Source organism: Triticum urartu, chromosome 2A (assembly GCF_056163025.1).
Source record: "Triticum urartu cultivar PI428250 chromosome 2A, HENAU_Tu73, whole genome shotgun sequence".
Classification (NCBI taxonomy): Eukaryota; Viridiplantae; Streptophyta; class Magnoliopsida; order Poales; family Poaceae; genus Triticum; species Triticum urartu.
In genome coordinates this window covers 645144791-645161546 of record NC_141874.1, presented here as the reverse complement: position 1 = coordinate 645161546, position 16756 = coordinate 645144791, and positions in this window count along the sequence as shown.

Below are 16756 nucleotides of genomic sequence, written 5' to 3'. Positions count from 1 at the left end.
TTGAATCTTGATCATAGTGATACACATATTCATAATATTGAAGCCAAAAAGATGCAAAGTTAATAATGATAGTGCAACTTATTTGTGGCACTACCGTTTAGGTCATATTGGTGTAAAGCGCATGAAGAAACTCCATGCTGATGGGCTTTTGGAATCACTTGATTATGAATCACTTATGCTTGCGAACCATGCATCACGGGCAAGATGACTAAGACTCCGTTCTCCGGAACAATGGAGCGAGCAACTGACTTATTGGAAATAATACATACTGATGTATGCGGTCTGATGAGTGTTGAGGCTCGTGGCAGGTATCATTATTTTATGACATTCACAGATGATTTGAGCAGATATGGGTATATCTACTTGATGAAACATAAGTCTGAAACATTTGAAAAGTTCAAAGAATTTCAGAGTGAAGTGGAAAATCATCGTAAACAGAAAATAAAGTTTCTATGATCTGATCGTGGAGACAAATATTTGAGTTACGAGTTTGGTCTTCAACTAAAACAATGTGGAATAGTTTCACAAATTCATGCCACCTGGAACACCACAACATAATGGTGTGTCCGAACGTCATAACCGTACTTTATTGGATATAGTGCAATCTATGATGTCTCTTACCGATTTACCACTATCGTTTTGGGGTTATGCATTAGAGACAGCTACATTCACGTTTAATAGGGCACCGTCTAATCCGTTGAGACGACACCGTATGAACTATGGTTTGGCTAGAAACCTAAGTTGTCGTTTCTTAAAGCTTGGGGTTGTGATGCTTATGTGAGAAAGTTTCAGCCTGATAAGCTCAAACCCAAATCGAAAAAGTGTGTCTTCATAGGATACCCAAAAGAAATTGTTGGGTACACCTTCTATCACAGATCCGAAAGGCAAGATCTTTGTTGCTAAGGGTGGATCCTTTCTAGAGAAGAAGTTTCTCTCGAAAGAAGTGAGTGGGAGGAATGTAGAACTTGATGAGGTAATTGTACCTTCTCCCGAATTGGAAAGTAGTTCATCACAGAAATCGGTTCTAGTGATTTCTACGCCAATTAGTGAGGAAGCTAATGATGATGATCATGAAACTTCAGATCAAGTTACTACCGAACCTCGTAGGATAACCAGAGTATGGTCCGCACCAGAGTGGTATGGTAATCCTTTTTGGAAGTCATGTTACTAGACCATGATGAACCTACGAACTATGAGGAAGCGATGATGAGCCCAGATTCCGCGAAATGGCTTAAGGCCATGAAATTTGAGATGGGATCCATGTATGAGAACAAAGTATGGACTTTGATTGACTTGCCCGATGATCGGTGAGTCATTAAGAATAAATGGCTTCAAGAGGAAGACGGACGCTGATAGTAGTGTTACTATCTACAAAGCTCAAATTGTCGCAAAATGTTTTTGACAAGTTCAAGGTGTTGACTATGATGAGATTTTCTCACTCGTATCGATGCTTAAAAGTCTGTCCGAATCATGTTAGCAGTTGCCACATTTTATGAAATCTGGCAAATGGATGTCAAAACTGCATTCCTTAATGGATTTCTTAAAGAAGAGTTGTATATGATGCAACAATAAGGTTTTGTCAATCCTAAAGGTGCTAACAAAGTGTGCAAGCTCCAACGATCCATCTATGGACTGGTGCAAGCATCTCGGAGTTGGAATATATACTTTGATAAAGTGATCAAAGCATATGGTTTTATACAGACTTGCAGTGAAGCCTGTATTTACAAGAAAGTGAGTGGGAGCACTACAACATTTCTGATAAGTATATGTGAATGACATATTGTTGATCCGAAATAATGTAGAATTTTCTGGAAAGCATAAAGGAGTATTTGAAAAGAGTTTTTCAAAGAAAGACCTCTGTGAAGCTACTTACATATTGAGCATCGAGATCTATAGAGATAGATCAAGACGCTTGATATATTTTCAATGAGTACATACCTTGACAAGATTTTGAAGTAGTTCAAAATGGAACAGTCAAAGAAGGAGTTCTTGCCTGTGTTGCAAGGTGTGAAGTTGAGTAAAGACTCAAAACCCGACCACGGCAGAAAATAGAAAGAGAATGAAAAGTCATTCCCTATGCCCCAGTCATAGGTTCTATAAAGTATGCCATGCTGTGTACCAGACCTATTGTGTACCTCACCATAAGTTTGGCAAGAGGGTACAGTAGTGATCTAGGAGTGGACCACTGGACATCGGTCAAAAATATCCTTAGTGGAATAAAGAAATATTTCTCGGTCATGGAGGTGACAAAGAGTTCGTCATAAAGAGTTACGTCGATGCAAGCTTTGACACCAATCTGGATGACTCTAAGTCTCAATCTAGATACATATTGAAAGTGGGAGCAATTAGCTAGAGTAGCTCCGTGCAAAGCATTGTAGACATAGAAAATTTGCAAAATACATACGGCTCTGAATGTGGCAGACTCGTTGACTAAATTTCTCTCACAAGCAAAACATGATCACTCTTTGGGTGTTAACCACATAGCAATGTGAACTAGATTATTGACTCTAGTAAACCCTTTGGGTATTAGTCACATAGAGATGTGAACTAATCACATAAAGATGTGAACTATTGGTGTTAAATCACACGACGATGTGAACTAGATTATTGACTCTAGTGCAAGTGGGAGACTGAAGGAAATATGCCGTAGCGGCAATAATAAAGTTGTTATTTATATTTCCTTATATCATGATAAATGTTTATTATTCCTCCTAGAATTGTATTAACAGGAAGCTTAGTACATGTGTGAATATATAGACAAAGTGTCACTAGTATGCCTCTACTTGACTAGCTCGTTGAATCAAAGATGGTTAAGTTTCCTAGCCATAGACATGAGTTGTCATTTGATTAATGGGATCACATCATTAGAGAATGATGTGATTGACTTGGCCCATTCCATTAGCTTAGCATTCGATCGTTTAGTATATTGTTATTGCTTTCTTCATGACTTATACATGCTCCTATGACTATGAGATTATGCAACTCCCGAATACTGGAGGAACACTTTGTGTGCTACCAAACGTCACAACGTAACTGGGTGATTATAAAGGTGCTCTACAGGTGTCTCCAATGGTACTTGTTGAGTTGGCATAGATCAAGATTAGGATTTGGCACTCCAATTGTCGGAGAGGTATCTCTGGGCCCTCTTGGTAATGCACATCACTTTAAGCCTTGCAAGCAATGCAACTAATGAGTTAGTTGCGGGATGATGTATTACGGAACAAGTAAAGAGACTTGTCGGTAACGAGATTGAACTAGGTATTGAGATACCGACGATCGAATCTCGGGCAAGTAACATACCGATGACAAAGGCAACAATGTATGTTGTTATGCGGTTTGACTGATAAAGATCTTCGTAGAATATGTAGGAGCCAATATGAGCATCCAGGTTCCTCTATTGGTTATTGACCAGAGACGAGTCTCGGACATGTCTACATAGTTCTCGAACCCGTAGGGTCCGCACGCTTAACATTCGGTGACGATCGGTAATATGAGTTTATGTGTTTTGATGTACCGAAGATATTTCGGAGTCCCGAATGAGATCGGGGACATGACGAGGAGTCTCGAAATGGTCGAGACATAAAGATCGATATATTGGACGACTATATTCGGACATCAGAAATGTTCCGATTGATTCGGGTATTTTTCAGAGTACCGGAAAGTTACGGGAATTTGCCGGGGAGTATATGGGCCTTATTGGGCTTTAGGGGAAAGAGAGAGGGGAGGCTGTGCGCCCCCCAAGGCTTAGTCTGAATTGGACTAGGGGGAGGGGCAGCGCCCCCTCCTTCCTTCTCTTCTCTTTTCCCTTTCCTTCTCTCCTACTCCTACTACATGGAAGGGGGGGGGGGATCCTACTCCCAGTGGGAGTAGGACTCTGTCGGATGTGGGGTTCCGGCAAACCCTTAAGGTTCGAACACTGGGGTGCGCGCGAAGTCTTTCCCTCCTACCGATCTACGCTCTAGCTCGCTAAGATCTTGCGGACGAACTCGACGAACTCGCAACACAGAAAGACATGGGGTTTATACTGGTTCGGGCCACCGTTGTGGTGTAATACCCTACTCCAGTGTGGTGGTGGTGGATTGCCTCTTAGGCTGATGATGAACAATACAAGGGAAGAACAGCCTCCTGAGGTTGAGGTGTTCTTGTGCTTTTGGACTTGTGTGTATCTCTGGGTCTGATGAGTCAACCCCCCTACTATGGTGGCGCTCTATTTATAGAGGCCCTGGTCCTCTCCCCAAATATCGAGCGGGAAGGGAGCCAACAACGGCGGGTAAATTTGAAGGGGGTAGCTAGTACGAGCCATCCTGACAAAAGTAGTCTTCGCCTGCACAAAGCTCTGGTGGTGACGCCGTCTTGGGCTCCACGATGACCTCTGTCTTGCAGTCCATGGTCTTGGTCTTGTTGCACCGAAATGGCAACATTTGTCTGATGCCTCGGTACTCCACGGCTGTGCTTGCCCCCTTTGCACCAAAGAGGAAACAAGGACGCTGCGTGCGCTGGCGCCCGCCGGGCGCCCGCCTGGTGTCGATCGTCATGGCTCACGTCACGAGAGCCTCGTGAGGTTCGCCTCGCCTTGATATCTCCGCCCCTCGCGAGCCTGCCTGACTAGGCCGCTCGGGAGGAGGTCTTGCGTCGTCCGCCTCGCGAGGCTTGGACCCTCGCGATGGTCTTGGATGCTTTGTTGATGAAGATGGGTCGTACGGCCTGTTGGCTCCGCCACGCCATGGGCCGCAGGCAGGCAAGTCTGGGGACCCCCGTTCCCAGAACGCCGACAGTAGACCCCAGGCCCAAGGTGCGCACGGACTTGGCTTCGCGACGAAGCCAAGGGTCAAGTTCGAAGCACCATGGGCCCCAAAAGCCTGCGGCCTCGGTTGACGCGTGGTAGTTGATTGGACATAGGCGTCTCTGCTTCCCCATGCTGCCTCGGCAACTGCACGACTTGACAAAAGGCTGGCGCGGGCGGCACTTGCCTTCATTGCTTCTTCCTTGCCTCGCTCCAGATCCCCTTTCTCGCTCTTCGCCGCCGCTACCTACAGATCTGCTCCGGCCTTGCTCTGCATCTGCCGCCCATGGCACCGCGCAAGGTCAAGACTTCCTCGGCTCCGGCTTGGTACAAGCCCGCTTTTGAGGCGCCCACTATCACGGAGAAGAGCCTTGCCTCCGTGCACCTGCTGACGGCGGGAGAGAACAACTAGTGGGGGAAGACGGAGCTCCGGCTTGCCTCCAACGAGCCGGAGCCTGAGGGGAGCACCTTCTTTCCCTTCTTTTTGAGCAGTGTTGCTGTTGGGTTGGTTCCTTCCTTCTCTGACTTCTTTTATGAAGTCCTCGACCACTATGGGCTGCAAGTGTTGCATCTCCATCCCAACTCTGTCCTCCTCCTGTCCATCTTTGCCTACTACTATGAGGCGTACCTGGGCGTGATGCCGTTCGTGGCACTCCTGCGCCATTTCTTCTTCCTCCGTGTCAGCGAGGGTCATATCTCTGGATGCGCCAACTTCGTTGCGTCCGGCAAGGCCAACTCGATCTCGAGCACCGGGAAGAGGGCCGACAACATTCGATACAAATGGGTCATGGTGGACGCCAAGCTCGCCATCCGCGCCTGGTGTTGCCGACGGAGGCGCCCCGACAAGGCAAGGAGTGGCCCAGGGCGGAGCTTGTCGATGAGCGGGCATCGTCAGTGTTGGGGCAGATGATGACCGACCTGAAGCCGAGCAATGCGAGGGCGGCCAAAATAACGGGAGCGATGCTCCTGAGGGAGTTCTTGACGCTGCGGGTTTCCCCACTCCAGGCACGTGCGTGCCCCTTCTGGGAGCTTGAAGAAGGGGAAAACAAGGCCCGCCTGAGGCCGGGGGACCTGCCTAACGACGAACTGGACGCCGTCCCGCGTCTCATAGTTGGAGACAACCAGGTGTACCCGCCTAGCGCCTTCATTCCCCTGTTTCAACGCAGGGACCAGGAGGAATTCGTCGCCTCCAGGCCGACTTTTGATGCGCGCGGGCTGGTGCCGCCAGTGTTTTCGGGAGCTCCTACGACGCAGAAACCGGTGGAGGTGTCTTCTGGCGAGTCCCGCGGAGAGGGGGAAAAGGAGGTGGACTCGGAGGAGACCCCGGAAGAGGTGGGGGAGACCTCCCCTCCGAGCAAGGCCGAGATTCTCCGCGCCCTTCCCGATGATGCCAAGGCCGACGCCTACCAAGGAGGGAAGGAGCAACCCCTCGTCCTGATGAAGGGTAGGTCGTCGCTGGTGGACCGTGGTGCCACTTCCACCCCAACACCTCCTGGGGCTGGATCCGGTTCTGCCTCCACACCGCACGGCGCCGCCGGAGCCCGAACGCCTGCCCCTCAGGCCCCGATGCTGTCAGGCCTCAAGCTTCATAAGCGAAAGGTGGAGTACTTCGCGGTGGACTGGTAGGTATCTTGAACTTCGCTTTGTCCCTGCTGGTACTTGTTATTTCATGACGCCCGCCTTTGGTTGATCAGGCCGACATCTTCGGTGAAGAAGAGGAAGGAGGGTACGGCGGCTGTGCCTCCCTCCGCAGAGCAAGGAGGCAACATTGCCCGTGTCTCCCCAGCCCGGTCATCCTCACGGGGCCAAGAGGAGCATCGCCATGTGGAGTCAGCCCCCATGGCCCCGCTGGCTCCGGAGGTGCCGGTACTTGGCGTGACTGATGAGGTCCCAGCTGCTCCGGAACCCGCGGTCTCCCAAGCCCTGGTGATGATGTCACTTCCTCCTACTGCCACATCTCCACTTCCCGGTCCTTCTGCTCCTGCTGCCATCTTGGAGCGTGCCCTTTCAGAGATGACCCAACTACAGGAGGATCTCCTGAGCGCTGACCCGCGCCTGGTGGCCGGGCGTCTGGTGTTGGCCTCCGGCTGGCTTCATTCTGACCTGGAGGTACGCGCGGCGCTGGGCCAGGCTGTTGCGGCTTTCGAGAGGGAGAAGCAAGGAGCCGTCGGCGCTGCAGCCAATCGTGAGGCGGCGCTGAAAGACGCCAAGGCCGCCCGTGACCGCTGCCAAGTGCCGGAGGGCGAGTTGCAGAGCCTGCGCGACAAGCATGCCGAAGAGGTACGCCGTCGCCAAGCAGAGGAGAAGGAGATGAAGGCCCGGGAGGAACCCGTCAATAACTGTGATGCTGAGCTGGCGGAGTTGGGGAAGAAGCAGGCTGCCGAGCGCAACCGGTTGGAAGAGTTGGAGCAGAAGATGGGGGCGAGGGAGGCCGATCTTGACGCCAAGGCGCGAGTCCTGGTCGAAGACCGTGTGGCCTTCGCCGATCTCGAGAAGAGATCTCGCAAGGCGCTAAGGACGCTCTACGAGCATGGCCTGGAGAAGCCGCTGGACACTGACGAGGACGGCCCCGCCCAGCTGCTTCCTCTTGTGGTGAAGGCGCTTGAGGAGGTTGTTGAGGGCCTCGGTCCCATGGCGGAGGCAGAAGCTCACGTTCTGTCTTCAGCCGCACTGACTCGCGTCCTCAACCATCTGCACCTCCGTGACCCCAACGCCCGCCTTGACGAGCTGCTGGAGCCTATGGCTGAAGATCTCTGTGAAGCCGCTGCCATAGCTGTTCAAGGTCAAGTGGAGGCTTTGCTGGGGAAGTTCTGCGGCTTTGTCTACGATCCTCTGTCTGGCGATGCCGCGGATCCTGCGGCTGGTGTTGAAGGTGAGAACATCGTCGCCCACGGGGGAGCACCGTCCGCAAGCGACGGCATCATCCAGGGGTGACCTGCGGCTATTCTTCTCGTTTCATTCCCGCGACATACATCAGGCCTCGTGGAGGCGTTTAGACTTTTCATTTGGTATTGTGAGAACAATATGCTTGTAATATTTGCTTCGAGATTTTGCGTTTTCCTTCATATTTGCTTTGTTCTGCGTCGGCAGAGCCCGACCCTGCGCATACCTCAACCGCCATTGGGCCGACCGGAGACCAGGACGGTCCAAGGAGTGAGGGGCTACGTGACCAGTTAGGCTCCTGAGTCACGATGCTCAGGAGTCCCCCTTGACGTGCGAACAACATATATGGAGAGTTCGTGAGGATAGATTAATGTTCTACGTCGGCAGAGCCCGGCCCCGCGCATACCTCAACCGCCATTGGGCCGACCGGAGACCAGGACAAACCAAGGAGTGAGGGGCTACGTGACCAGTTAGGCTCCTGAGTCGCGATGCTCAGGAGTCCCCCTTGACGTTCAAACAATTTCCATACCTGCCCTCGCCGAGGCGTCGGGAGGGGCGCGCGACGCCCAGGTCCGGGGGACCTGGTTGGGTGGCGTGCGCTTGGGCGTGACCCGAGCGCAGCCCCCGTGCTCAGCCCCCTCACGCGACTCTCCCGAGGGGAGGCATTGTGGTGAGGCTGGGCGCTGAGCTCTGGGCTCCCTGAGGTTGGTACGACCGTGGGGTCACCCTCAGTTATTTATCACCAGCGCGGAGCATAGTGCTTCCGCTTGTGCATGGGCATAGCCGCTCCTCGGCACTGTCGACAGCCAGCGCGGAGCATGGAGCTTCCACTTGGGCGTGGGATGGGGGGGCCCCTCCGGGAGGAGCCCCCGGGGCGTGTACAGCCCCGCCCTGACACGTGGCTTGTACGGCAGGGCTGCGAGGTGTATCTGGGCACTCGTGAGCCAGCGCGGGACTCACGAGGCCCTACCTCAAGGCGGGTTGCGCCTGGTCTTGAGTCTTGGTGATTGTATGTCCCTGCAAGGCAGTTAGATGCAAGCACTCTACGTCCTCAGGTCCCGGCCCTCGAGCAAGCTTAGCCGCCACTGGTATGCCAGGTCACGATGCCGTGGTCAAGGCCAGGGGGTGAGGGCTGGAGAGCCAGTAAGAGCTCCTGAGTCGCGATGCTCAGGAGCCCCCCTTTTAACATGAAAGCGAATTGCATAGGGTGAACAGACCCGTGGTGGGCGGTGATCGAGCAGGCGATAGCAGTTGGCAGGTTAAGCATGAAGAGCAGATTGACTTAGGTAAATGCAGGAAGATACATGCCACCGGGTCCGGCCCGAGCGGCGTGGGGATGATGCAGCCCGAGGAGCGCCCCCAACAAGGTAACCTAAAGACATAAGCAAAAGGGATACATGCCACAGGGATGGACCCATGTGGCCTGGGAATAATGCAGCCCGAGGGGTGCTCCCAGCTTAAATGAACTTGGAAGATGTCACCTGGTTCTGTAGACGAAGTAGAGTTGGTGCAGCTGAAGCCACGCATTGAAGGAATGGCTCCTCATGAGCCACAGGGACCCTGAGCCTCGGGAGGCTCTGGGGGCTCAGGAGGTTCCCTTAAGACCGTCCCCATCTCCCCCAGAACGGCGTGGAACCTGGCCTCCCGCCAGGACTTGCCGCACGTTGTGCTGATAGGCCGATGCCACGCTCGGCAAGCCAAAGGGCATGCCAATGTAGCTGTGTGGTGGACCCTCACAGCGGCCCGCACGTGATGGCCAGAAGCGTTCCTGAGATGAGGCCCTATTGAGCCCTGGGATGTCGATGCAGACGCGCAGCCCGACATCCTCGCCTGGATGGGGGGCTGCGCCTTGTGAGCGGCTGTGGCCGCGCATGGCTCTTGCTTCTTGCAGTTCCTGGGTGGTCTTGGTGATGAACTCCTCTCCCCTCTCGTTGCTATGCATCACCATGATCTTGCGTGTGCGTAGGAATTTTTTTGAAATTATTGCGTTCCCCAACAGCACCACACTACCCAACACGCTCGATCCCTCTGTCCGGGCACACTTTCCTGGGTCATGTCTAACCTCGAAAGATCAACACATCGCAGCCCTACCTAGGCTCAACAGAGAGGTCATCACATCAGCCTAAATCCTAAGCGCGTAGGTGTCTGGGCCCATCACCCATTTTACTCCTGCATGTTGCGTGGGCGGCCGGAAGCAGACCTAGCCTCCCTAATACAAGAGCAAGTGTCGGTGTCAATACCGGCGGATCTCGGGTAGGGGGTCCCGAACTATGCGTCTAGGATCGATGGTAACAGGAGACGGGGGACACGATATTTACCCATGTTCGGGCCCTCTCTATGGAGGTAATGCCCTCCGTCCTGCTTGATTGATCTTGATGAATATGAGTGTTACAAGAGTTGATCTACCACGAGATCGTAATGGCTAAACCCTAAAAGTCTAACCTATATGACTATGGTAATGAATATATCCTTTCCGGACTACACCCTCCGGTTTATATAGACACCGGGGGGGATCTAGGGTTACATAGAGTCGGTTACATAAGAAGGAATCTTCATAGTCGGTCGCCAAGCTTGCCTTCCACGCCAAGGAGAGTCCAATCCGGACACAGGCAGAGTCTTCGGCCTTCATGTCTTCACAGCCCATCAATCCGGCCCATGGATAACAGGCCGGACGCCTGAGGACCCCTTAGTCCAGGACTCCCTCGGTAGCCCCCGAACTAGTCTTCAATAGAGAGGTGTTCGACACACAAATTGTCTTCGGCATTGCAAGGCGGGTTCCTCCTTTAATGATCTCCAAGTGATGTATTCGGCCATCGGTTCAATGTCGCTCCCCTCGGCTTCTGCGCGTTAAACAACTTCGCCTTCCACGTGTCAAGCGAAGATGGAAGGTCAGGGTATTTTTGCAGATAACACCCCGTCCATGCAAGGAAGAGCGCCTATTAAAGAGATTGGATCCTAGTTCCATTCGGCACCATGTAGAGGAAATCTCCAGGAACTTCTTGAGAGAAACCATTCCAGCATGGCTAGTGCCCCTCAGCTCCTCCACCCGTTCCGACCCAGAGAAAGGAGAGTGGGAGAGGTGTTCAGTGTCCCACAGCCAATTGACGAAGTTGCAGATGCATGGATTTCTTCCCCTCGCAGATCTAGTCCCTGTTCGAGCAGGGCTAGATTCCTTCAACGGTGAGATTCAGGCAGAGGACTTTCCCAATCCATCCGGGGGAGAGCGAGTATGTTTCGTCCCTTATCTTCTAAGGGGCGTTGGATTTCCCATTCATCCGTTCCTCCGAGGGCTTCTGGAGTTCTATGGCCTCCAGCTGCACAACTTCACCCTGCCTCCATTCTGGACATCGCGGGTTACATCGCTTTATGCGAATTATTCCTGGATATCGAGGCTCATTTCGAGCTGTGGAGGAAGTTGTTCTGTCTTGTCCCGCGTAATCACGAGGGGTCAATATTGAAGTGGGCGGAGCCGAAGTATGGCGTATCGCCAATACTGGTTATCTGTCCGGCACACCAAGGAAGGCACCTGAAGAATGGCCCTCCGACTGGTTCTCACTACAAGAAATATGTCAACTTATGACCTTCTGTCAGTGACCCTCGAAGAATTGGTCATAAATTTATGACCATTTTAGACCAATTGGTCAAAAGCTGTTCAGGGGGCTCCAAACCCTAAACCATTGCGACCATTTTGGTCAGAAAGGTCGTAATTTCCTTACAAGAAATGGTCACAAAGCAAACAGTGCTAGTCCGCTGCCTTATTTCTAGTTGTTAATGACCAATATAGATGGTCATACCTTGTAGATTGTGGTGGGTTGTGATGACTAGGCGCCATCTCATCAGTTTTGCCTATGTGTCATGTCCATGTGGCAGTTTTTGCCCTAGGTTGTGAAGCAACCTATATTTCTATCATTCCCAAAATTCCCAAAAAAATCTCATAAATTCTTTGGGGCATATCTTCATCAAATATGTAAAAATCCTTCCTTGCCTAGTTCAAAACTAATTCAACAATATTCATTTTCCTATTCTGTTCACAACAACACTTTATGAAGGAAGTGCTATTTATATATTCTTGATTGCCCTCGGAATTTTTGGGCACTCTTTTCTATCCAAATCATTACCGCATGACAAAATTCAGCTCGATTTGCCTAGCAAATCTTCCTCGGCAAATTTCCAAAGTTTTTGTCCACCTAGAAGCATTGTGAAGGAAGTACCTTTTTTATATCTCTAAATGACATGAAATTTATACGGTTCCTTCATATGCCCAAATTATCACCCTCCTCCAAATTGCAGCTCAGTCAAATCATCTATGTGAGCCCAGGTTCTATTTATATTTTATGGCCAAATTGGCACGTTGCAAAGCAAGTGTTATATAGACCCCTCCTATTACCCTCAAACTTTTCGGGCACTCTTCCATACCCAAATCATTGCCACATGGTAATATTAAGCTCAATTTTCCTAGTAAATATTTCTCGGGAAATTTCCAAAGTTTCTACCTCGAGAGAAGCTTTGTGAAGTAAGTACTAGCTAGACTTACCCAAATGATCGGAAAATTTACCAGTGCATGACCATACCTAAGTAACTTACCTACACCAATTTTGAGCTCATTTCATTCATCCAATATCTATCACTAGTTTTCCCAAGTTTCTGTCCATAGAAGAGCATTGTGAAGGAAGTACTACTTTGGCATGTCCAAATGGTATCAATTTTCTACAATGCTTTCCTATGCCCAAATAACCATCCTCCACAAAATTTCAGCTCACTCCATTCATTATTTTGAGCCCAGCTTCAACATTCATATTTTTGTCAAGCGTGGTACTTTGCAAAGCAAGTACCACCTAGGATCCTCCTTTTGAGCTAAAAATTTGTGAAGACATTCTCCTTAGTAGATGATCATCCTCAGCCAAAACTCACTCCCATTGGCCATGTGCATTTCCCGTACCGCTAATCAAACACTTGGCTGCTAATTCATGTTTGAGCATCGATCGGTCTCCTTGTGAGAATCTTATGTTGTAATTTTCTTCCTAGCACCAACCTGGGGAGTGACCAACCCACTAGACATGCCTAGGCCACCCAGAACACATGGCAACATTACGGTCACGCGGTGACCACGCGACGGGCATGCGAGTTTACGCGCTCTAGAGTTGGGGCCCTCGGCCACCGCCCAAACCTCGATGTATCGCCCCAAACCATGTATTTATGATTAAATAGGTCCTTATGTAACTAGAAATGATTTTTGGAAAAAATAAATAGCAAACTATGAGGCAGCTGCAGTTCAAATTTGACCCGCTTCCAACTGAATCGGCGGAAATTTGTCTTTTTCACGAGAGGTGGATCAAAAAAAATTACACCCAACCATTTTTTCAATTGTGCATTAAATATGGCCTAGTATTTTATAAAAATGATTTGGTCCAATTTTGCAACAATTATTTGGTAGTTCCTTCACAAAAAAACCTCCTTTTGGGCACTCGAAAAATGAAAAATGGTTTTTTCGTCCAACGAAAATGAAAACTTCCTTAGACAACATTGTTTGCCATTCCAATATGCACTCTTGTGCACAATATGAGATCATTTGAACAAACTATGCCATGAATGTGGCCATAAGATTGATCATTTGGCTTGAAAGCCATTGATCTCCACACATGATAGCTCGTTTCTGAGAACACTTTTTTTATAATAATTGCTGTATTACAAGTTTGTTATTTTTCCTAGGAACTTGGCCACATATGATGACACAATGCAAAGGTTTCCCAATTTTTTGATTTTTTTTGAATTTTTTATGCCCGTTTCAAAATGCGGTCAAAATGGCGAGAATGACCGTTCCTAGCTAGTGGTTGAATCTTGGAATTTTGTTGGTGTTTCTCTGATTAAAAAGATACTTATGTACCTAGAAATGATTTTTGGAAAAAATAAATAGCAAACTATGAGGCAGCTGCAGTTAAAATTTGACCCGCTTCCAGCTGAATCGGCGAAAATTTGTCTTTTTCACGAGAGGTGGATCAAAACTTTTTACACCCAACAATTTTCTCAATTGTGCATTAAATATGTCCTAGTATGTTATAAAATTGGTTTGGTCCAATTTTGCAACAATTATTTGGGAGGTCCTTCACAAAAAAACCTCCTTTTGGGCACTCGAAAAATGGAAAATGGTTTTCGTCCAACGAAAATGAAAACTTCCTTAGGAAACATTGTTTGCCATTCCAATATGCACCCTTGTGCACAATATGAGATCATTTGAACAAACTATGCCATGAATGTGGCCATAAGATTGATCATTTGGCTTGAAAGCCATTGATCTCCACACGTGATAGCTCGTTTCTGAGAACACTTTTTTAAAATAATTGCCGTATTACAAGTTTGTTATTTTTCCTAGGAACTTGGCCACATATGATGGCACAATGCGAAGGTTTCCTAATTTTTTAATTTTTTTAATTTTTTATGCCCGTTTCAAAATGCGGTCAAAACGGCGGGAATGACCATTCCTAGCTAGTGGTTGAATCTTGGAATTTTTTTGGTGTTTCTCTGATTAAATAGATACTTATGTACCTGTTGGAAATATGCCCTAGAGGCAATAATAAATTGGTTATTATTATATTTCCTTGTTCATGATAATCGTTTATTATCCATGCTAGAATTGTATTGATAGGAAACTCAGATACATGTGTGGATACATAGACAACACCATGTCCCTAGTAAGCCTCTAGTTGACTAGCTCGTTGATCAATAGATGGTTACAGTTTCCTGACCATGGACATTGGATGTCATTGATAACGGGATCACATCATTAGGAGAATGATGTGATGGACAAAGACCCAATCCTAAGCCTAGCACAAGATCATGTAGTTCGTATGCTAAAGCTTTTCTAATGTCAAGTATCATTTCCTTAGACCATGAGATTGTGCAACTCCCGGATACCGTAGGAGTGCTTTGGGTGGGCCAAATGTCACAACGTAACTGGGTGGCTATAAAGGTACACTACAGGTATCTCCGAAAGTGTCTGTTAGGTTGGCACGAATCGAGACTGGGATTTGTCACTCCGTGTAAACGGAGAGGTATCTCTGGGCCCACTCGGTAGGACATCATCATAATGTGCACAATGTGATCAAGGAGTTGATCACGGGATGATGTGTTACGGAATGAGTAAAGAGACTTGCCGGTAACGAGATTGAACAAGGTATCGGGATACTGACGATCGAATCTCGGGCAAGTATCGTACCGCTAGACAAAGGGAATTGTATACGGGATTGATTAAGTCCTTGACATCATGGTTCATCCGATGAGATCATCGTGGAACATGTGGGAACCAACATGGGTATCCAGATCCTGCTGTTGGTTATTGATCGGAGAGTCATCTCGGTCATGTCTGCATGTCTCCCGAACCCGTAGGGTCTACACACTTAAGGTTCGGTGACGCTAGGGTTATAGAGATATTAGTATGCGGTAACCCGAAAGTTGTTCGGAGTCCCGGATGAGATCCCGGACGTCACGAGGAGTTCCGGAATGGTCCGGAGGTAAAGAATTATATATAGGAAGTGCTATTTCGGCCATCGGGACAAGTTTCGGGGTCACCGGTATTGTACCGGGACCACCGGAAGGGTCCCGGAGGTCCACCGGGTGGGGCCACCTGCCCCGGGGGCCACATGGGCTGTAGGGGGTGCGCCTTGGCCTATATGGGCCAAGGGCACCAGCCCCAAGAGGCCCATGCGCCAAGAATCAAGGGAAAGGAAGAGTCCTAAAGGGGGAAGGCACCTCCGAGGTGCCTTGGGGAGGAGGGACTCCTCCCTGGCCGCACCCTTCCTTGGAGGAAGGGCCAAGGCTGCGCCTCCCCCCTCTCCCTTGGCCCTATATATAGTGGGGGGAAGGGAGGGCAACCATACCTAAGCCCTGGCGCCTCCCTCTCCCTCCCGTGACACATCTCCCTCCTCCCGCAGCGCTTAGCGAAGCCCTGTTGGAATCCCGCTACTTCCACCACCATGCCGTTGTGCTGCTGGATCTCCATTAACCTCTCCTCCCCCTTGCTGGATCAAGAAGGAGGAGACGTCGCTGCTCCGTACGTGTGTTGAACGCGGAGGTGCCGTCCGGTCGGCGCTAGGATCATCGGTGATTTGGATCACGACGAGTACGACTCCATCAACCCCGTTCTCTTGAACGCTTCCGCGCGCGATCTACAAGGGTATGTAGATCCACTCCTCCCTCGTTGCTAGATGACTCCATAGATTGATCTTGGTGACACGTAGGAAAATTTTGAATTTCTGCTACGTTCCCGAACAATGGCATCATGAGCTAGGTCTATTGCATAGATTCTATGCACGAGTAGAACACAAAGTAGTTGTGGGCGTTGATTTTGTTCAATATGCTTACCGTTACTAGTCCAATCTTGTTTCGACGGTATTGTGGGATGAAGCGGCCCGGACCGACCTTAGACGTACTCATACGTGAGACCGGTTCCACCGACAAACATGCACTAGTTGCATAAGGTGGCTGGCGGGTGTCTGTCTCTCCCACTTTAGTCGGATCGGATTCGATGAAAAGGGTCCTTATGAAGGGTAAATAGCAATTGGCATATCACGTTGTGGTTTTTGCGTAGGTAAGAAACGTTCTTGCTAGAAACCCATAGCAGCCACGTAAAACATGCAAACAACAATTAGAGGACGTCTAACTTGTTTTTGCAGGGTATGCTATGTGATGTGATATGGCCAAAGGATGTGATGTATGATATATATGTGATGTATGAGATGATCATGTTCTTGTAATAGGAATCACGACTTAGCTGTAGTAGTAGAAGTAATAGTTGGCGAGACAACTTCAAGAAGACACGATGATGGAGATCATGATGATAGAGATCATGGTGTCATGCCGGTGACAAGATGATCATGGAGCCCCAAGATGGAGATCAAAGGAGCTATGTGATATTGGCCATATCATGTCACTATTATTTGATTGCATGTGATGTTTATCATGTTTTTACATCTTATTTGCTTAGAACGACGGTAGTAAATAAGATGATCCCTCATTAAAATTTCAAGAAAGTGTTCCCCCTAACTGTGCACCGTTGCGACAGTTCGTTGTTTCGAAGCACCACGTGATGATCGG